At 34.2% G+C, this 22,805-nt stretch overlaps 1 pseudogene; it reads right to left on the reverse strand.

Moving 5' to 3' along the window:
• Positions 1 to 602: 602 nt before the first annotated feature.
• On the reverse strand, positions 603 to 21,559 carry LOC122755026 (annotated as a pseudogene).
• Between the last annotated feature and the right edge of the window lie 1,246 nt (positions 21,560 to 22,805).

The raw sequence follows: 22,805 nt of genomic DNA on the forward strand, positions 1-22,805 counted from the left end.
ACAATTTATCATTTGGGGACTGACATTCTTTTTTTTTTTTTTTTTTGGTGAGGCAATTGGGATTAAGTGACTTGCCCATGGTCACACAGCTAGTAATTGTTAAGTGTCTGAGGCCGGATTCAAACTCAGGTCCTCCTGAATCCAGGGACGGTGCTCCATCCACTGCACCACCTAGCTGCCCCGTTATGTTCTTCTTAATAGAAATGTAATTAATTATTCCTTAAATGTTTTGTATGATTCACTTGTGAATTCATCTGATCCTAGGGATATTTTTCTTAGCACGCTCACTGATGATTCATTCAATATATTTATCTAAGATAGGGTTATTAAAATATTCCATTTCCTTGTCTGTTAATTTGGACAATTTACATTTTTGTAAATATTCATCCATTTTACTTAGATAGTAAGATGTATTGGCACATAACAAAAAAAACTAATTATTTTAATATCATTTAACACTTTTTCATGCTGTTAGTTGGGTTTTCTTTTTAAAAAAATAAAATTAGCCAATGGTTTATCAATTTTATTGATTATTATAAATGTAGCTCCTAGATTTATTACCTTCAATGGTTTTCTTACTTTCATTTTTTTAATCTCTCCCTTTATTCCTCTGTGTTGCTGTCTTGGCTCCATCTCTTATAATTCTCTTTAATGAATCCTGTTCAAGACAGAAGGACAAACAGCAAAAACAATGATTTCTCTTTCTTGTTTACCTTTTTTATGCTTCTCTTGAGATTCATATTTAAAATCAGATTAAGCTCTTGTCTTATCATGAGGAATGCTTGAACATCTTCTATTTCATAAAATAACATTTTTCTTTGAAGGATTATATTCAACTTTGCTACATGGGTTATTTTTGTTGTAATGCTGGAATATCATATTCCAAGGCCTCAGTTCCTTTAATTTAGTGTGATCCTGACTGTTGCTCCATGATATATGAATGGTTTCTTTCTGGCTGTTTGAAGTACTTTCTTTTTTTTTTCCTGGAACTTCTAGAATTTTGCTATAATAGTACTTGAATATTTCATTTTGGGATCTCATTTAAGTAGTGATTGGTGTATTTTTTTCAATTTATTTTTACTCTTTATTTCTAGGCTATGGGAACAATTTTCCTTTATAATTTCTTGAAATATGATCTAGGCTCTTTCTTTGATCATAGCTTTCAGGTAGCCTAATAATACATAAATTATTTCTCCTCAATCTATTTTCTGATGGGGTATTTCATATTTTTCTTCTATCTTTTTAATTATTTTCACTTTGTTTTATTGTTTCTTGATGTATCATGGAGACATTAGCTTCCACTTGCCCAATTCTAATTTTCAAGCAATCATTTTCTTTTATGAGCTTTTGTACTTCTTTCTACATCTTGTCAATTCTTTTTTTTTTTTTTTTAGTGAGGCAATTGGGGTTAGGTGACTTGCCCACGTTCACACAGCTAGTAAGTGTTAAGTGTCTGGGGCCAGATTTGAACTCAGGTACTCCTGACTCCAGGGCCAGTGCTTTATCCACTGTGCCACCTAGCTGCCCCTAATTCTTTTTTTTTAAGATATTATTTTCTTTAGTATTTTGTGCCTCTTTTCCCAAGCTATTGTCTTTTATAATTTTCTTTATTTCTTCTTGTTTCTTAACCGAATTTTCCCTCTACCAATCTTATTTGATTTTGAAAATAATTTTAGCTCTCCTAGCAATTCTTGTTGGACTTGTATCCAATTCACATTTCCTGCCTCTGATACTTTGCTTGTAGCTATTTTGATTTAATTGTCTTCTTCTGATTTTCTGTTTTGATCTTCCCTGTTACTATAGTAGCATTTTATGGTCAGATTCTTTTGTTGCTGTTTGGTCATTTTTGCACCCTATGTTTTTCTTGATTTTGAACTTTATATTAAAGTTGGGCTCTGTTCCTGGCATGGAGTGAGAAAGGAGCACTGTGTGACCCTGGGTATGTCACTTAACCCTCAGTGCCCCATAAAAAAATAAAAAGAAAAGAAATAAGACTTGTGAAATAAATCTTTGATTATAATACAACTATGATGCACAATATGTTAATATCATACTAGTTATCAGAGAAAAAACTGAAAAGAAAGAAAATGGTAAAAACAGCCTGGAGTTAGTATATGCATTTGCATTTTATGATACTTGGAGATTTATGCTTCTGTGGTAAAAGTAGAAAAGTGATTGAAGAAGAACAGAAGGTTACTAAGAATTATACATTTTTAGATCACCTATAATCATGAACGTACTTGTTATTTCAAAAGAGAACTCTTTTTTTAAAAAGACCTCTTTGTTGAATAATCAACAAGTTAATTTGCTACTAGATGAACTGATCCTCATCAATTTTAATATTCTTGTTATAACATAAATGAGGAGATATATAGAAAATGCAAGGAAATTGAAATGAATCTAGGTGGAAAGAGTTCATAGGTTATCCCTGAAAAGACAAATTTAATAAATTAGAGGAGTTGGTATCATTGTGATATAACAGAGATATAAAGGAAATGCAGGTTCAGTAAGGAAAATAGGACAGTCATGTACTTTGAGTGAATTATAATAAATGTATAGCATAAGGGCTCTATTGATGACCATGTAGCATAAAAAAGTACTAGAGAAAGCCCTTTACTATACATTGTGAATACTTTATGGAAAATATATGGGAAGCTTTACACAAGAGTTGCATGGTAAGATGAGAAGTAGCACTATACTTAGTGAGTAGAGAGTGAGTCTCAGGGTAAAGAATGTATCAGTTCAAATTGATCTTCTAAGAAATGTTTACTGTGTGAGTAGAAAAATCATATGACTTCTCAAGTGCCCAGCTTAGTCTATATAAGTATGGGTTGCAGAGCAAGTGCCAAATAGCATTACTATAGTCATTTCCTGACTATAAATTTTATAGATCAAAGAAATCAAAGATAAATTTGTACTTTTGTTTGTATCTGTCATGGACTCTACTAATATTTTTATTGGAAAAAAGCCTTTAATGTTGTTTTTTGCTTTACAAAGTCAAATATATATGGTGACATGGAATTAAGAAGTAGCCTCAGTTATTTTATCCAGAACATATATAACCAGAAAACAAGGGTAGACTAGTTATATAACAAAAATATTGGATAACAGATGGATAGCGTGAGTCATGAATAATTCTGATTAAAAAACCAAAACATTTAGCCCAAAGAGCTGAAAATAGGAAATTATCTTTTGGTATATACAAGTTACCACTGGCACAGACATACAAGAAAGGTTCAATGGATTCATGTACTAATCAGCTTCACTAGCAAATTGGCTCCTCATTCATGCTAGTCTCTGAAAGATAAAGTGGCATACTTGATTGTTCCAGGAAGTCAACACTGCCAAATACCACAGACTTATTTTGAGGGCTGGGTCCCAGGAAGTTGGACTAGAGCCACTTTACACTAAGGAGTATAAAAGGGATTTAGGATCACATAGTGATTGGCAAAATTTTTTGTCCTTTCTTAGAAAAATTATATTGCATTAACTGTGTATTTATTACATAAATATATAAACACATATATACACATGTATCTATACAAACATGTAAGAGCACACATTAAATCATATTAACCTCTATTCTAATTATACCAATTAACTGCTATCTTTGCTAATGTTGTAAAGTTATATTATTCCATGTCATAGTATAATATTCTAGAATTATATCATATTGTATACTGTGTTGTATATATTGAACTATATCATTTCATTTAATTGTATCATATTATGTATAATGTGTCATATCACACAAAATTAGATTATATAATATCACATTTGTCTATGTTGTTTTTGTCATATCATGTCATGTCATGCTATGTCATGTATTATATCACAATTTTTCTGTTCTATCATGTGTATTATGTTTATAATAGTGTATTTTTATATTCTCTTTCACTACCATAGAAATAGAATGGGAGATATCTTTAAATATTATTCAGTCCAATGGTGTTTCATTCAGAAAGAAATGGGAGCAACCAACCCATACCGAAGCCCTTCAGGCCTCATATTTTCTTTAAAACATCTATGTTAATGTTCTCTATATTTATTGTACTGTTTTGTTAAATATTTACCAATGAAACTTTAATTTAATTCAGGGAACACTGAGGAGTGTTGTTAGTCATGTGTTTGACACCTTTGATCAAGTCCATCTACCTCATTTTTATAGAGGAGGAAAATTAGGTCTAGATTGGTCAAGAAGCTTGTTCATTGACACAGTAGAGGTTCATCTCCAACTGATTAATATCATAGCCATAAAATGTATGTAATACATTGCCTCCCATTACCTTTATTGGATAAAATGTGTAGTAGTGAAATGCCAGTAACTATTTAGCCTATTCTTAGAAATAAATGCTGTGTGAGCCTTATTAATAAAAACCCTGGGAATCTAACCTGGAATTGCTAAGAAAATGAATAATTTATATCCCTATCTCATCATCTCTCAAAAACTTTGAAATATAGAATGGCCAGGGGCAAAAAGAAAAAGGGTGAGTAACTGAAGACACATGACTAGCAAAAGGGAAAAGCTATCTTTTGGTAGCATCTATATGAAACCTGGAAGTGGACATTGTGACCAGTTGCATAAGTATACTATTACTCACAAATAAAATGTCAGATTAATTCTATGATTAACCCACTGCAAGTAATAACTCTGATAACTCAATGGTGGGAGAGGATCATCCAGTAGAATTTAAACTCTTTAAAATCACAGACTATTTCAGAGGCAGAGCCAAGATGGCAGAGAGGAATCAACAAGCTGCCTGAGCTCTCTTTCTGTTCCCTCAAAAAGAACATTAAATCAAGCCGCTGGATGGATTCTGAAAATACAGAACCTGCAAAGAGACAGAGAGACACAGTCTTCCAACCAGAGATAATTTAGAAGACTTCAGGAAAGATTGGTCTGACTAGGGAAAAAGGGAGGTGCAGCACAAGGCAGCAGCCCAGCACCGAGGGGGTTTGGGCAAGAAAGCAGGAAGCTGCGGGCCATAGTTGAACAACTGAGGCCCGTGGATCCTGGCTCAAAAATCTGGTGGCCCAGCAGAACAGTGGAAAAACCCTACCTGCACCAGCCGAGGGCAAGTTGCCAGCTGGAAGGGCCATGAACAGGACAGGCGCGACTAGGCCCACTGATCCTAGCACACTCAGACAGGAAGTGCAGGGTGGGAGAATTGCACACACCATAAAGGCCTCAAGGTGTAAAAAGCCAGTGACACAGCACTGATACCCCAGCACAAGAAGCTCAAAAGGGGGGCCCTGGTGCCCCTGGAGCAGACCGCAACTTAAAAAATAAATGAATAAGCTGCAATAATGAATAAGAAGCAAAAAAGAGCCCTCTCCATTGAGAACTTCTGCATCAACAGGGAAGCTGCAAACACAAACTCAGATGAGGACAATACGCTCAAATTGCCTACATGTGAAGCCTCACGAGTGAAAGATGAATTGGTCTGAAGAACAAAAAGCCTTCCTGGAAGAGCTCAAAAAGAATTTTAAAAATCAGTTGAGGCACAGCTAGGTGGTACAGTGGATAGAGCACTGGCCCTGGATTCAAGGGGACCTGAGTTCAAATCTGCCCTGAGACACTTGACACTTACTAGCTGTGTGACCCTGGGCAAGTCACTTAACCCCAATTGCTTCACCAAAAAACAAAAACAAACAAACAAACAAACAAAAAAAACAGTGTGGGGCAGCTAGATTGCACAATGGATAAAGCACTGGCCCTGGATTCAGGAGGACCTGAGCTGAGTTCAAATCCGTCCTTAGACACTTGACACTTACTAATGTGCTACCCTAGGCAAGTCACTTAACCCTCAATGCCCTCCCCCGACAGAAAAAGGTGTAAAAAAAAATCAATTGAGAGAAATGAAAGCAACACAAGATAATTATGAAAAAAGAATCAGCAGTTTGGAAAAGGAAGCACAAAGATTGACTGCAGAAAACAATTCCTTAAAATAATCATCTGGCCAAATGGGAAAAAAAAAAGGTGCATAATTTCACTGAAGAAAACAATGCCTTAAAAAATTCATTTGGCCTAATGGGAAAAAAGGTGCATAATCTCATTGAAGAAAACAATACCTTAAAAATTAAAATTGGACAGTTGGAAGATAGGAATCCACGAGACACCAGGAATCAGTCAAGCAGAATCAAAAGAATGAAAAAATAGAAGAAAATGTGAAATGCCTCATTGGAAAGACAACTGATCTGGAAAACACATCCAGGAGAGACAATTTGAGGATCACTGGACTGCCTGAAAGCCATGACCAGAAAAAGAGCCTAGACACCATATTCTAGGAAATTATTTAGAACTGCCCGGATATTATAGAATCAGAGGATAAAATCATCATTGAAAGAATCCACCGATCACCTCCTGAAAGAGACCCCAAAAGGAAAACCCCAAGGAATATTGTAGCCAAATTCCAGAATTATCAGGTGAAGGAGAAAATACTCTAAGCAGCCAGAAAAAAGCAATTTAAATATCCTGGAGCCACAGTCAGGATTTCTCAGGACCTGGCAGCTTCAAAATTAAAGGACTGGAAGGCTTGGAATATGATATTCTGGAAGACAAAGGACCTTGGATTGCAGCCAAGAATTTATTACCCAGCAAAACTGTGCATTCTCTTTCAGCAGAAAAGGTGGACATTCAATGACATTGGAGATGTACAATGTTTCCTGATGAAAAGACCAGAACTTAAAAGAAAATTCAATCTTAACATACAAGACTCAAGAGAAATTTAAAAAGGTAAACAGAGGGAAAAAAGTTACTCAATTAGGATAAATTGTTTACATCCCTACACAGGAAGATAATACTCATAACTCATAAGAATTGTAAATGTATTTGGGCAGAGAGAAGGACTTTACACAGAGGGTATAAATATAAATTGTCTTTCATGTGATGATACAAAGAAAAAGGGTGAAAAAGGGAGTCTATGGGGAGGAGAGGAAAGGGGAGGTGGAATGGGGTGAATTACATCACATGAAGAGGTGGAAAAAAAACCTATTAGAATAGATGGAAAGAATGGAGGGGAAAGAGGGAATAACATATACGTTCATTGGGATAAAGAAACCTAACTCATTCTTTAGTGAAGTAAAAGGGGAAGGGAAAGCGGGGGACTGATAGAAGGGAGGACAAAAGCAAGGGAGAAAAGGGTAAAGAAAAGGGAAGGGGGTATTAAAAAGGGAGGGCAGATTGGGGGAGGCAGGGGTTAGAAGCAAAATGTTGGTGAGGAGGAATAGGGTGAAAGAAGGGGGGAAAAGTACAAAGGGGGCAAATAGAATGGAGGGGAATAGACAGTCAGTAATAATAACTGTGAATGTGAATGGGATGCAATATAATATAATATAATATAATATAATATAATATAATATAATATAATATAATATAATATAATATTATATTATATTATATTATATTATATTATATTATATTATATTATATTATATTATATTATATTATATTATATTATATTATATTATATTATATTATATTATATTATATATATTATGCTTCAGCTAAATTTAAAAAAAAAACAGGGGTAGCAATCCTTATCTCAGATAAAGCACAGGCAAAAATAGATCTCATTAAAAGAGATAAGGAAGGAACATACATCTTGCTAAAAGGTATTATAGATAATGAAGTAATATCAATATTAAATAGGTATGGGCCAAGTGGTATAGCATCCAGATTCTTACAGGAGAAGTTAAATGAGTTACAAGAGGAATTAGACAGAAATACTATACTAGTGGGAGATCTGAATCTCCCCCTAACAGAATGAGATAAATCTAGCCAAAAAATAAATAAGAAAGAAGTTAAAGAGGGGAATAGATTAGTAGAAAAGTTAGACATGATAGATGTCTGGAGAAAATTGAATGGGGATAGAAAGGAATATACCTTTTTCTCAACAGTACATGGCACATTTTCAAAAATGGACCATGTATTAGGGCACAAAAACATCATAGTCAAATGTAGAAAGGCACTAATAGTAAATGCATCCTTCTCAGATCATGATGCAATAAAAATTACATGTAAGAAAGAACCAGGGAAAAGTAGAATGAAAATCAATTGGAAACTAAATAATTTCATTCTAAAGAATGAATGGGCCAAACAAGAAATCATAGAAACAATCAATAACTATATCCAAGAGAATGACAATAATGAGACAACATACCAAAATCTATGGGATGCAGCCAAAGCAGTGCTTAGGGGAAAATTCATAGCTCTAAATGCTTATATTCATAAAAAAGAGAAAGAGGAGATTAATGAATTGGGCATACAATTTAAAAAGCTAGTAAAAGAACAAATTAGAAATCCCCAATTAGATACTAAACTAGAGATCCTGAAAATTAAAGGAGAAATTAATAAGATTGAAAGCAAAAAAAACTATAGAATTAATCAATAAAACTAAGAGCTGGTTTTATGAAGAAACCAATAAAATAGATAAAATATTGGTTAATTTGATTAAAAAAAAGAAAGAAGAAAACCAAATTACCAGTATCAAAAACGAAAAAGGGGATGTTACCACCAATGAAGTGGAAATTAAATCAATAATTAGGAATTATTTTGCCCAACTATATGCCAATAAATTTGACAATCTAAATGAAATGGATGAATATTTACAAAAATACAAACTACCCAGGTTAACTGAAGAGGAAATAAAATCCTTAAATAAACCCATATTAGAAAAAGAAATTGAACAAGCCATTAATGAACTCCCTAAGAAAAAATCCCCAGGGCCATATGGGTTTACAGGTAAATTTTACCAAACATTTAAAGAAAAATTAATTCCAATATTATACAAATTATTTGGAAAAATAGGTGAAGAAGGAGGTCTACCAAATTCATTTTACGATACAAATATGGTAGTGATATCAAAATCAGGCAAAGCAAAAACAGAGAAAGAAAATTATAGACCAATTTCCCTAATGAATATTGATGCTAAAGTCTTAAATAAGATATTAGCAAGTGATCACCAGAATAATACACTATGAACAGGTGGGATTTATACCAGGAATGGAGGGCTGGTTCAACATTAGGAAAACTATTAATGTAATCAACCACATCAATAAGAAAACTAACCAAAATCATATGATTATCTCAATAGATGCAGAGAAAGCTTTTCACAAAATACAGCATGCATTCCTAATAAAAATACTAGAGAACTTAGGAATTGGTGAAGCTTTCCTTAAAATAATAAACAGTATCTACCTAAAACCATCAGCAAAGATTATATACAATGGAGATAAGTTAGAGGCCTTCCCAGTAAGATCAGGGGTGAAACAGGGATGTCCATTATCACCCCTATTATTTAGTATTATACTAGAAATGTTAGCTTTAGCAATCAGAAAACAAAAAGGAATTAAAGGAATTAGAATAGGCAAAGAGGAAACAAAACTATCACCTTTTGCAGATGATATGATGGTATACTTAGAGAATCCTAGAGAATCAACTAAAAAATTACTTGAAACCATTAACAACTTTATCAAAGTAGCAGGATATAAAATAAATCCACATAAATCATCAGCATTTCTATACATGACCAACAACGTCCAGCAGCAAGAGATAGAAAGAGAAATTCATTTAAAGTAATGGTAGATAATATAAAATACTTGGGAGTCTGCTTGCCAAGACAAACCCAGGAACTCTATGAACACAACTACCAAACACTCTTCACACAAATCAAATCAGATCTAAATAATTGGAAAGATATCAATTGTTCATGGATAGGCAGAGCTAATGTAGCAAAAATATAGCAATGCATCCAAAATTAGAAGGGAGGCAGAAAGCTGGGAAACAGTTTTTATGGCCAGTACTTCTGATAAAGGCCTCATTTCTAAAATACATAGGGAATTAAATTAAATTTATAAGAATTCAAGTCATTTCCCAAATGAGAAATGGTCAAAGGATATGAATAGGCAGTTTTCTGATGAAGAAATCAAACCTATTTATTTCCATATGAAAAAATGTTCTAAGTCACTAATGATTAGAGAGATGCAAATTAAAACAACTCTAAGGTACCACTGGACACCTATCAGATTGGCTAAAATGACAAAAAAGGGAAATAATAAATGTTGGAGAAGCTGTGGAAAAATTGGAACAATAATGAATTCTTGGTGGAGATTAATTGATCCACCCATTCTGGACAGCAATTTGGAATTATGCCCAAAGGGCTATAAATCTGTGCATACCCTTTGACCCAGCAATACCACTTTTGGATCTTTTTCCCAAAGAGATCATGGAAAGGGGAAAAGGATCCACATGTACAAAAATATTTATAGCTGCTCTTTATGTGGTGGCAAAGAATTGGAAGTTGAGGGGATACCCATCAATTGGGGAATGGCTGGACAAATTGTGGTATATGAATGTAATAGAATACTATTGTGCTGTAAGAAACAATGAGCCGGATGAGTTCAGAGAAACCTGGAGGGGCTTGCGTGTGTTGATGATGAGTGAGATGAGCAGAAACAGAAGAACATTGTACACAGTATCATCAACATTGTGTGTTGATCTACTTTGATGGACTATATTCTACTCAACAATGCAATGATACAGAAGGGTTCCAGGGAACTCATGATGGAGGAGGATCTCCAAATCCAGGAAAAAAAAAAAACCAACAAAACAAAACTGTGGAGTATAGATGCTGAATGACCCATACTATTTCTTTTGTTTTTGGTGCTGTTGTATTTCTATTTTGAGGTTTTTCCTTATTGCTCTGATTTTTCTCTTATAACATGACTAATGCAGAAATATGTTTGTTTGTTTTTTTGTTTGTTTGTTTGTTTTTGCGGGGCAGTGGGGATTAAGTGACTTGCCCAAGGTCACACAGCTAGTAAGTGTCAAATGTTCAAGGCCAGATTTGAACTCCGGAACTCCTGAATCCAGGGCCGGTGCTTTATCCACTGTGCCACCCCCTCAGAAATATGTTTAATGTTATATATATAAACTGTGGGGACCAATTTTTAATTGGGGAGTGCTAGCTAAGCGGCTTGCCACAATATTGGGGCAAGGAAGACTGGCAGCCTCCCTCAAAACAGAACAAGATTTATTTTAACAAGAACTAACTTAAAAAAAAAAAAACACACACAAACAGGATCAGTAGGAAAAATACCACATTGCAATAATGACAATAATGAGAATAAAATTTATAGCCATTTGAGTTATAATGATAGTGGTATAGTAAAGTTCTAATTTAGTTGTAATGCTTCCAGTAATATTGTATATATGCTCAGTGGGAAAAATAAACTCTCCCGTACCATTGTTCCAAAGATTTTTTACTGTGTTTTTAAGGAGGAAACCAGCAATGCCATGAATAAGTATTGAGCAGGCCAACAGTTTAAATCGGGACAATATGCTGTCCCAAAATATGCCAATTAGAGTATACAAGGGGGGAGCCAAATATTCAATCATGGTGCAGTTCAAAATGAACTGGATTTTCTCTGACCAGCAAGATAAACGCTAAGGTTTTTTTAAGAGCAAGGGAGATTGCCTAAGGGGGCAGTGGGGGAGGGGCAAGAAGGTCCCCCAGGTTAGTTGGCTTGTGGCCAAATAAGGGGGGGTGTTAAAGAAATTCACTAGGTTAATCAACTCTTGGTTGACTCACCAAAAACTGTGGGGACCAATTTTTAATTGGCGATTGTTACCTAAGCGGCTCACCACAATATTGGTGCAAGGAAGGAGACCGGCAGCCTCCCTCAAAACAGAACAAGATTTATTTTAACAAGAAAGAACTTTAAAAAAAAAACCCACAAACAGGATCTGTAGGATCAAGGGAAAGGAAATAAAATGGGGAAAGGAAAATGATAATACCTGAAAAAAATACCACTGCCCAGGAATCAGCTGAAAATACATAACAGAGCACCTCTCGCTTTCCAGCTTCCACCTAGAATGCCCATTTCTCCTCCCCCAAACCTAGAAACACCCCACACAGTCCCAGCCAATGGGATTGCCACTCTGACAGTCACATGACTGCCCTCACTAGGCTTCCAATCATAATTTTGCCAGGCCCATGTAGGCGTTGGCAAGTGGTGAAGATGTGAGGTGCCAGAGCCCTGGCAACAGCTACAACCAGTAGGTGGAGCACTGTGTGGTTTTCGGAGCCCCAGGTCAGTGAGCTCCGAGGCATAAAAACCTCAAATAACAATTAATTCTTTACAATATATAACACCTATATCAGATTACCTGCTGTCTAGGGAAGGGAGGGAGGAGGGGAGGGAGGGAGAAAAATCTGAAATTGGACAGTTTATATAAACAAAAGTTGAAAACTATCTTTACATGTAATGGGAAAAAAATAAAATACTTTATTAAAAAATGTATATAATGGAAAAAAAAATCACGGACTATTTCTAAAAAAACAAACAATCCAAAAAACAACAACAACAATAACAACAACAAAATCCAAACACCTAGAATAGTACCTGGCCCATAGTTGTTTAATGAAAACTTATTGAACTGAATGGAATTGAATTAAGTTAATTTTTCTCCCCTACTTCATATGTACTCCTTGCTACTGTGGAAAAACAGTACAAGGTATTCCAGTGCCTAGGGGATTTCTTTGGCAAGCATAATTGATGTTCTTACTTAAGCCTCTCTATAACAATGGTTGTCACCAACACATTTGTAGAAAATCCATAATCTATTGCACTCTAGATGATGATTCTTATCACTTAGTAGCTAAGAGAAATCCCTAGGTTTCTGTTTCAAATATTTTGAGAAAGAGAAGTATAAAAGTGATTGTTAAGAAGTTAGTTTACATCAATACATTAAATAAATGACTTTTGTTACATACAGAGAAAATAGTCATGCTCTACTGTTGAGCCACACATACAATTATGTTTTGTGATTATGAATTATTCAGAGTCATATCCTTTACTATATCAGATAAACATTCCCATTACAGATTTGTTTCCTGAAGAATGGTCACCTATAAGTATCACAGGAGAATAATTAGTAATCATCCAAGGACTTGATATTTTATGTATTCTTCAGTTCAGATTTCATAAAAGCTATCTTTGAGTTATTCCCCTTCAGGGACAGAATGATTAAATAGAAATAGAATTCACTTGTAATATATGTCTGAGGCATCCATTTGTTAATGGATGCCTATTACTGCCCATATACTTTGCCAAATAAAAAAAATATAAAGAGAAATTATCAAAGTTAACCAGTTCAGTTTAGACTCTACATATACACAAGCATATGCATACAACCTGACCACGTTATTCTCCATTTCCCAGATGATTGATCTCTCCCCCTCTCCCCTTTATTCTTCACTTTCCCTTCCTCCCTCCTTCCCCATTTCCCTTCCCCTTCTCCTTCCCTTTCCTTTTTCTTTTACCATTCCCTTCTTCCCTCCTTTCCCTTATCCTTTCCTCTCTCCTATGCTCTTCATTATTCCCCCTTTCTCCCCTTTCCTCTTCTCTCTCATATATGTAAGTATATGCACACACATATATGTATCCATATATACATCCATATTAATATACACATATGTATATGTATACATATATAGGAATATATACATACACGCAAACATATAGAGTTACATACACATATTATGTATAGACATATTTGTCTCACCAGGAGAATGTTCTTTTAACAAATACTCCATGGAGAAATAATTAATTGTGTTACTTTAGGGAATTCAGATTCCAAGTATGAGAACTTCCTTCATCTCCAAAGATCATAGATAATCTATGATTTGATGTAGTAGTTAATTGAAACACCTAGAGGTTAAGTGACTTGCCCAAGGTTATACAAAATATTAGAGGCCAAATTTGAACTCACATCTTTCTGATTTCAAGTCCATAATTCCATACTTCAACTACCTTTATAGCATCATTCTGAAGTTATAAGGGTTTTTTTTGTTGTTTTTTTGGGGGTGGGGCAATGAGGGTTAAGTGACATACCCCGGGTCACACAGCTAGTAAGTGTCAAGTGTCTGAGGCTAGATTTGAACTCAGGTCCTCCTGAATCCAGGGCTGCTGCTTTATCCACTGTACCACCTAGATGCCCCCTGAAGTTATAAGTTAAGGAAAGAGAGATAGTATTCCTTTATCATTGAAATGTTTATTATTGAAACATTATTAATTAAATTCTAAGTAATATTAAACATAAACTCTATTTAACTTCCTATTTCTTTTTATATGCCCTCTATATTTAGTATAACTACTTTTCAGTATTGATTTTTTATAGGATTTAATCAAAATAATTAAACTTTCAACGTTTTTCCTTAGTGTCATGAGGTTTATGACCTGCCAATTCTAGATGACTTGAAAAACAAAATGAACAACTATATATCTGCCATTCAAAATCATTATCTATTTTAGCAGGTAATGTTCTGTAAACACATGAAAGAAGAAGACATTCTTAAATTCAGCAGAACATTTTAAATACAGGTAGTTAGGTCAGAATCCTAATAGAAAGGCTATATGAAAATGTTAATATTATTCTTCAATTTAGCATCTTGTCCCAAATATTTCTATTTTACAGCATTCTTTGGTGCTCAACAGAACTGCTTTGAAAGTATTTCTTTGGGAGTCAGAGCATCTTGGTTTCTATTTTGGTTTCTATTCTATCTTTGCCATTTACTATCGGAGTAACCTTCTTGCATGTCATTTAATACATTTGGCTTAGATTTCTACGTCTATGAAATAAGTGGGTTGAAATAAATGACCTCTAAGATACTTTCTAGATCACAAGGCATGATATTGATGTATCTATTACAATTCCTACTTCAGGTATAATATTTTTTGTATGTAGCTCCAATTAAAATCTATGGGGAATAAGTTTGCTGAAGTTGCATTGCTGGAGTCTTACTTCTCTTTTGAACATTAAACGCTACTTTCTTTAATACTTTTACATGACATACACATGCATCACTCTACTTTATCCTCAGGAATACATTATTTAATCATAAATACCTTGTCGATGTGGAGTTGGGAAGACCTGAATTCCTCTCTGAGACTCTCAATAGCTTTGTGATCCATGGTAAATCTCTTAATGTCTGTATGCCTCAGTTTTCTCATGTGTAAAATGGGGATAATAATAACACTTATAGATCCTATGTGAGGATAAAATGAGATTATTTGTAAAGAACTTTGTGAATTATAAGGTACCACATATAACCTACTTCTATTGTCTCTCTTGAAAGTATTTGTATTTCACTATATGCCATTTATTTTCAAGAGATATATAATATAATTAAAGCAGTGAAGACACCTTTTTCATATCATACCACCTTGGAAACACTTAAAATATCAAAATGCCCAGAACTAGCTCTGAAAGAAGCAGTACTAAAAAAAATTAAAACGTGAGATGGTGCTTGTCCACCCCCCAATGCTGGGAACAGATCCAAATCATAACAAAAATTCAAAATTAATAAACAAAGGACAAAATAAACAAATGACAAACAACAGCAAGAAACTGCTATGGCGATAGAAGACAATAATTCCTTAAATAATAGAATTGGGTATGTGAGAGTTAATGACATTGTGAAACATCAAGAAGCAACAAAACAGAATCAGAAAAAATAAGAAAATGTTAAATACCTCAATGGAAAAATACCTGAAATGAAAACCAATGAAAGAAATAAAATTTCAAATTATTATTTCAACTCTGAATTACCTTTGAAAATAGCTATACAAAAAACCTGAAACTTGGGGTAGTACCCCCTACACTCTGAAAGCAGAGCACTACCTTAAGATAGAGTTAAAAGTCAAAAAAATATACTGGGAAAATAAGAAAATAACAGAAAATTCTGACTATAGAAAGTTATATTAATGATAAGAAATATCAAAACACACACTGAGAAGCCAACAAAGTTAAAGTGCTACATCCAAAGTCCCAAAGAAAATTGTTAATTGGTAATGGGATATGAAAGAGCTCAAAAAGGATTTTTAAATTAAGTAAGAGAGATAGAAGAAAATTGGGAAGAGAAATGAAAGTGATGCAAGAAAAACATGAAAACTGTCAATTTTGGTAAAGGTGGCACAAAAATACTGAAAAAATAACACTTTCAAAATTATAATAGGCAAAATGGTAAAAGAAGTATAGAAATCCAATGACAACAAGAATGCCTTGTAAAGCAAAATTGACCAAATGAAAAAATGAGGTACAAAAACTCACTGATGGAAAGAACTCCTTAAAAGTAGAATTGGCCAAATGGAAAAAGGAGGTATACAAGCTCACTGAAGAAAATAATTCCTTAAAAATTAGAATTGAGAAAGTGGAAGCTAATAATTTCATGAGACATCAATAAACAATAAAATCAAACCAAAATAAAAAATAGAAGAAAATGTGAAATATCTCATTAGAAAAGCAACTGATCAAGTAAATAGATCCAGAAAAGATAATTTAAGAATCATTGGGCTACCAGAAAGCAATGATTTAAAATAAAAGAGCCTAGACATCATCTTTCAATAAATTATCAAGGAAGTAAACCAGATTAAGTTTGTGATAGAAGCAATTTAGCTATTTTCAAATACAAATTGCCTCTGGCCTACAATACTCTCCATATATTGCCTCCATCTATTTCTCCAGATTCATTTTTCATTACTTCCCTTCAAACACTGTACATTTGGTTGTAAGCCAGATTGAACTTCATTACCTGAACTGTTTATACAAAGTTTTGCCCACATACATTCTTCTGGTGGAAGGGTATCTAACCCCCACCCCAGAGTCCATGGGTGGATTATAAGAAGCCAGTGTACCTCAGTGCAGGAAAATTACATTTTTATTTTCACTAACCTCTAACTAAAATTTACTATTGATTTCAAGGACTAAATATATACATATACATATATATCTATATCTATATCTATATCTATATCTATATCTATATCTATATCTATATCTATATCTATATCTATATCTATATCTATATCTATATCTATATCTATATCTATATCTATATCTATATCTATATCTATATCTATATCTATATCTATATCTATCTATCTATCTATATCTATATCTATATCTATATCTATATCTATATCTATATCTATATCTATATCTATATCTATATCTATATATCTATATCTATATCTATATCTATATCTATATCTATATCTATATCTATATATATATATATATCTATATATCTATCTATATATCTCTATCTCTATCTCTATATCTATATATATCTATATCTATATCTATATATATCTATATATATCTATATCTATATCTATATCTATATCTATATCTATATCTATATAGATATAGATATATAGATATATATACTGTGAATGAGTTCATAGGCTTCCCCAAATTACTGGGCCCTAAGTCTTCAGAGCAACTGATGTTTGGTTTCATCTAAAGGATCTTCATGCTTGCTTTCCAGGATAATCTAAATACTAGAAATTTCATCATGCATATTACTTCAACTTTAATTCTCAACATTTCCTTTTTACCCTCAACTCCTCTCTCCTCTCATCAGAAGACTTAAGGGTAGAAGAAAAAACAAACAAATAAACAAAATAACTTCCTCCCAAAGTCTCTCTTCAAAGAGGGCTCAGAATTTCCCAACACATCCTTCATTTTGTACCAGTTATTCTGCTTGTTTTCAATTTTACAAACTTCACTACCCTCTAGTTTCCCTTTTAAGCTTCCTTCTCCCATTAGATTTTAACCTTCTTTCAGGCAGGGACTATTTTTTTACTTATTTGTATGCCCAGGACTAGTATAGTCTAGCACATATTAGGCAGTTAATAAATGTTTATTCAACTATATGTTCTAAAATATTTATAGCAGTTCCCTTTGTAGTGGCAAAGAAGTGGAAATTGTGGTGATGCCCATCTATTGGGGAATGGCTGAGCAAATTATGGTAAATGATTGTGATAGAATTCTACCTCACTATAAGAAAGGATGAGCTTGATGATATTGGAAAAACAAATAGACCTGCATGAAATAATGAAGAGTAAAATGAACAGAACCAAGAGAACATTGCATACAGTAACAGCAATATTCTTTTAAGAACAACTTTGGGGGCAGCTAGGTGGTGCAGTGGATAAAGCACTGGCCCTAGATTCAGGAGGATTTGAGTACAAATCCAGCCTCAGACACTTGACACTAGCTGTGTGACCCTGTGTAACCCCAATTGCCTCATCCAAAAACCAAAAAAAAAAAAGAACTACTTTGTGTGAAGAGTCTTTTTGACTATTATAAATAACCAAATTAACTACAAAAGACAAATGAAGGAAGTTAATATCTGCATCCAGAGAAAGAACTCATAAAAAGAAGCATGTATAGAATGTTTTTACATATACATATGCATGGGTATTTGTGGCTACTGGTAGTCATCTCTAGACTGGGGATTCAGGGAAGGAAAAATGGTGAAGAAAAGAAAGTTACATGATAACTTTATTATGTATTTAAAAGAAATAACAAGTGGTACATAATACACTTATAGTTTTATTGCAAACACCTTTTTTATATCCTATTATATTTTATGGAAAAATTTTACTTCTTAAGTTAAGAATAAAATAAATAAAATTTAAAAAAATAAAAAAGAATTTATCAAAGAAAACTTCTGTGATATTCTAGAACCAGAGAGTAAAAAAGAAACTGAAATAATTCAATGATCACCTCCTGAAAGAGATCCCAAAATTAAAACTTCAGTTATATAATAGTCAAATTCCAGAGTTTCTAGGTCAAGGAGAAAATATTAAAAGGAGCCACAAAGACACATTTCAAATATCATGGAGGCCCAGTTGGAAAAGCAAAAGATTTACTTCTTACATTAAAGGATTAGAGTGCTTGAAATATGATATTCTAGAAGATGAAGGAGCTAGGATTATAGCCAAGAATCACCTACTCAGCAAAACTAAATATAATTCTTCATGGGGAAAAATGAACATTCAATAAAACAGAAGCCTTTCAAGAGTTCCTGATGAAAGACCAGAGCTGAATAGAAATTTAGACTTGGAAATACAATACACAGGAGAAGCATAAAAAAGTAATCAGGAAAGAGAAATCATAAGGATCTCAATAACATTAAAGTGTTTACATGCCAACATGACAAAAGGATATTTGTAACTCCTAAAACATTTCTTATTACTAGATCATTTAAAAGGAGCATACATAGACAGAGCACATGGATGTGAGTTGAATATGATGTAATGATTATCTAAAATAAATTGAGGGGTAAGATAGAAGAATGCATTGGAAAAAGGGGAAAATGAGGCAGAACAATGGGATAAATTATCTTACATATAAAAGATGCCAAAGAGCTACTACATGGAAGAAGTAAGTGTTTGGGGTAGGGGGAGAAGCAAGTCAACTTTGCTCTCATTGGCATTAGCTCAAAGGAGGAATAACATACCTAGTCAGTTGGGGAGAGAAATCAATCTTACCCTACAGGAAAGTAGGAGAGGAAGGGGATAAGAGAAGAATAGGGATGGGGGGTGGTGATAGAAGGGAGGGTGGATTAGGAGAAACAAAAGATAAAAAGGAAATACTTTTGAGGATGGCCAGCAGGAAAGGAGAGAGTACAGGATAAACAGGCAGTGAAATAGGATATAGGAAAATCCACAATAGTCATAACTATGAAAAAATTACACATTTCTCTGATAAAGGAATCATTTCTCAAATGTGTAGAAAACTGAGTCAAATTTATAAAAATGAGATCCATTCCTCAATAGTTAACTGAGTTGAACAGTTTTAGATGAAGTAATCAAAGTTATATATAATGAAATGAAAATAAAATGCTCTAAATCACTACTGATCAAAGAAATGCAAATTAAAATAACTCTCAACTAACACCCTACATCTATCAAATTGGCTAATGTGATAAAAAAAGAAAAATGACAAATGTTGGAGGGGATGTGGGAAAATTTAGTAACTAATGCACTATTGGTAAAGTTGTATAGTTATTCAACCATTTTGTAGAGGAAACTGGGCTATAAAACTATACATATTCTTTGACCAAGCAATACCTCTACTAGGTCTGTATTCCAAAGAGATCTTTAAAAATAAAAAAAAATAAATAAAGGACTTATATGTACAAACATACTTATAGTGTTGTTTTTTTTTCATGGTGGCAAAGAATTGGAAATTAAGAGGATATCCATCAATTGGGGAATGACTGAATAAGTTGATGTGTTCAATGTTGATGGAATCCTATTGTGCCATGAGAAATGATAAGAAGAAAGCTCTTAGAATATACTGGATTTATAAGAACTGATGCAAAATGAAATGAGTAGAACCAGGAGAATATTGTAACAGTAATAGTAATATTACATAATATGTGAATGAGAGTTATTCTCATCAATTCGCTGATCCAAGATAATTGTGATGGGTGCATGATGAAAAATGCTCCATCCCCAAAGGGTGCAGGGGGGAGAGGGGGATGATGGAGTCTATAAGCAGATTTAAGTATATTTTTTCTTTACTTTTTCTTTCTTTTTGACTTTGTTTTTTTCCACAACATGACTAATGTGCAGATATGTTCTGCATGACTGCACATGTATGACTTATATTGAATTGCTTGATTTCATAGGAGGGGGGCATTGAGGAGAGAGGGAAGAAGAAAATTTAGAACACAGAATTAGCTCAAAGACATTAATCTCATCATATTTGGTTCAAGGAGGAAATGACATACACACTAAATTGGGAGGAATAATTTATATAACCCTACAGGAAAGTAGGAGGAGAAGAAGATAAGGAGGGAAGGGTGAAAGAAGGGAGGGCAGAGCGGGAGAAGAGGAAAACAGAAGCAAAATACTTTTGTTAAAGTCACAGGATATAACCTGGTCCTCTGTGTAGCCCCAGATGTTCTTCAAGGGCCCCTCTGGTGCTTTCCTCACCACTTTCTTGATATTGTCATATTTGGCAGGTTTCTCCAGGTGGCAGGTCAGATCCACAACAGACACACTGGGAGTAGGAACATGGAAAGCCATGCCTGTGAGCTTCCCATTTAGTTCAGGTATGATCTTTCCTACAGCCTTAGCAGCACCAGTGGAAGCAGGGATGATGTTCTGGGCAGTACCACACCCATCATGCCACAGCTTGCCAGAGGGGCCATCTACTGGCTTCTGGGTAACAGTAATGGCATGGAGTGTAGTCATGACTCCTTCCATGATGCCAAAGTTGTCATGAATGACCTTGGCCAAGGGGGCCGAGCAGTTGGTAGTGAAGGAAGTGTTACTGACAATTTCAAGGGAATTATATTTATTATGGTTCACTCCTATCATGAACATTGGGGCATCAGGAGAAGGGGCAGAAATAATGACTTGCTTGTCTCTACCCTTCAAGTGAGCCACAACCTTTTCCATGGTTGTAAAGACACTGGTGGTCTCTACAACATACTCAGCTCCAGCTTCTCCACACTTAATATTGGTTCTGCTCCACAGTAATGACTTTTCCATTGATCACCAGCTTCCCATTCTCAGCCTTGACAGTGCTCTTGAACTTGCCATGGGTGGAATCATATTGAAACATATAAACTATGTAGTTGAGGTCAATGAAGGGGTCATTGATGGCCATGATGTCTACTCTGTTGGAGTTGAATACAACCCTGATCACCAGGCATCCAATATGGCCAAATCCATTAACTCTGACCTTTACCATCTTGTTTCAGGGATATGACTGAAGCAGCAGATACTGGCACCAAGCTTGGGAGAGGAGCTAAGAGCCAAAACACAACATTCTTGTGTGTGTATGTGTGTGTGTGTGTGTATGTATGAGGGGCTATTGGCCTATATCCAATTCTCCCATTAACCACCACCACACCTAAATTACTAGGCCAGAATATATACCTTAACTAGCATTTGAAGAGTCAAATCAAGAATATTCAAGGCACATTTGGGAGAGCAAAAACCCACATTCCAAACAGACATTGATGAATAAAAGTAGTCGATCAAGGGTCAGAAACCCTGGAAGCATAGAAAAGGATCAAATATGTACTCAAGAGAAATATAGCTCTAATAATAGAGTCACTATGTGAAAGAGAAGGAGACCTGGGAGGGTTCTGGAGAGCATTCTTTAGGAGAGAAAGTCAGGTATCCACCATTGTGGAGTGCCCATAGTCTGTCACTAGGCTTTTGTTTAAAATCTTTCTAGCTTGATAAAGACTGCCAGAAGCATACTTTTTTGAGAAACCAGGGTCAGACTAGGATTTTTTTTTTTAAGAGAATGTCCCTTATAGGGCAGAACAAAAATGGCTCACATGTAAATTTAATTTAGGCACAACTTTGAAAGGAAAAAAAATTGGTATGTGTGTTTGTGTGTAAACATTTATATATATTCACACACATATATGTATATACAAACATCCATACATATGAGAATATATACACACATATAAACACATAGGTATATATGTGTCAGATATCATAATATGACATAAACATTAAATAATCAATACCATTGCTCTTATTAACATGTATGTGGGAAATGATAGAATAATCCTGAATTGAATATGTTTGTACATGTATAAAAAGTAAAAAGAGACTATTATAGAAGGAAGGGAGCTTAGCCGTCATTCAATGTAATACTCTCCTTTTACAAAGGAAGACAGTGATATTCAGAGAGACTAGATGAGTTGCCCATGATCACAGGCAGGCAGGGTAAGATAATGGATGTAATGTTGGATTTGGAGCCAGGAAGATCTGGGTTCATATCCCCTTTCAGATACTGAATTTATGATCAGAAGCAAGTCATTCATAATGAGCCTCTATTTTGTTTTCTCTAAAATGGGGAGAATAACATATAATAGTTATTTCACTTATATAGTTAGAAAATATGTGTAAAATGCTATAGAAATTTCAGTTGTAGCAGCAGTAGTAATGACAGTAATAAATTAGATACTCAAACC

Source organism: Dromiciops gliroides, chromosome 4, assembly GCF_019393635.1.
Source record: "Dromiciops gliroides isolate mDroGli1 chromosome 4, mDroGli1.pri, whole genome shotgun sequence".
Taxonomy (NCBI): domain Eukaryota; kingdom Metazoa; phylum Chordata; class Mammalia; order Microbiotheria; family Microbiotheriidae; genus Dromiciops; species Dromiciops gliroides.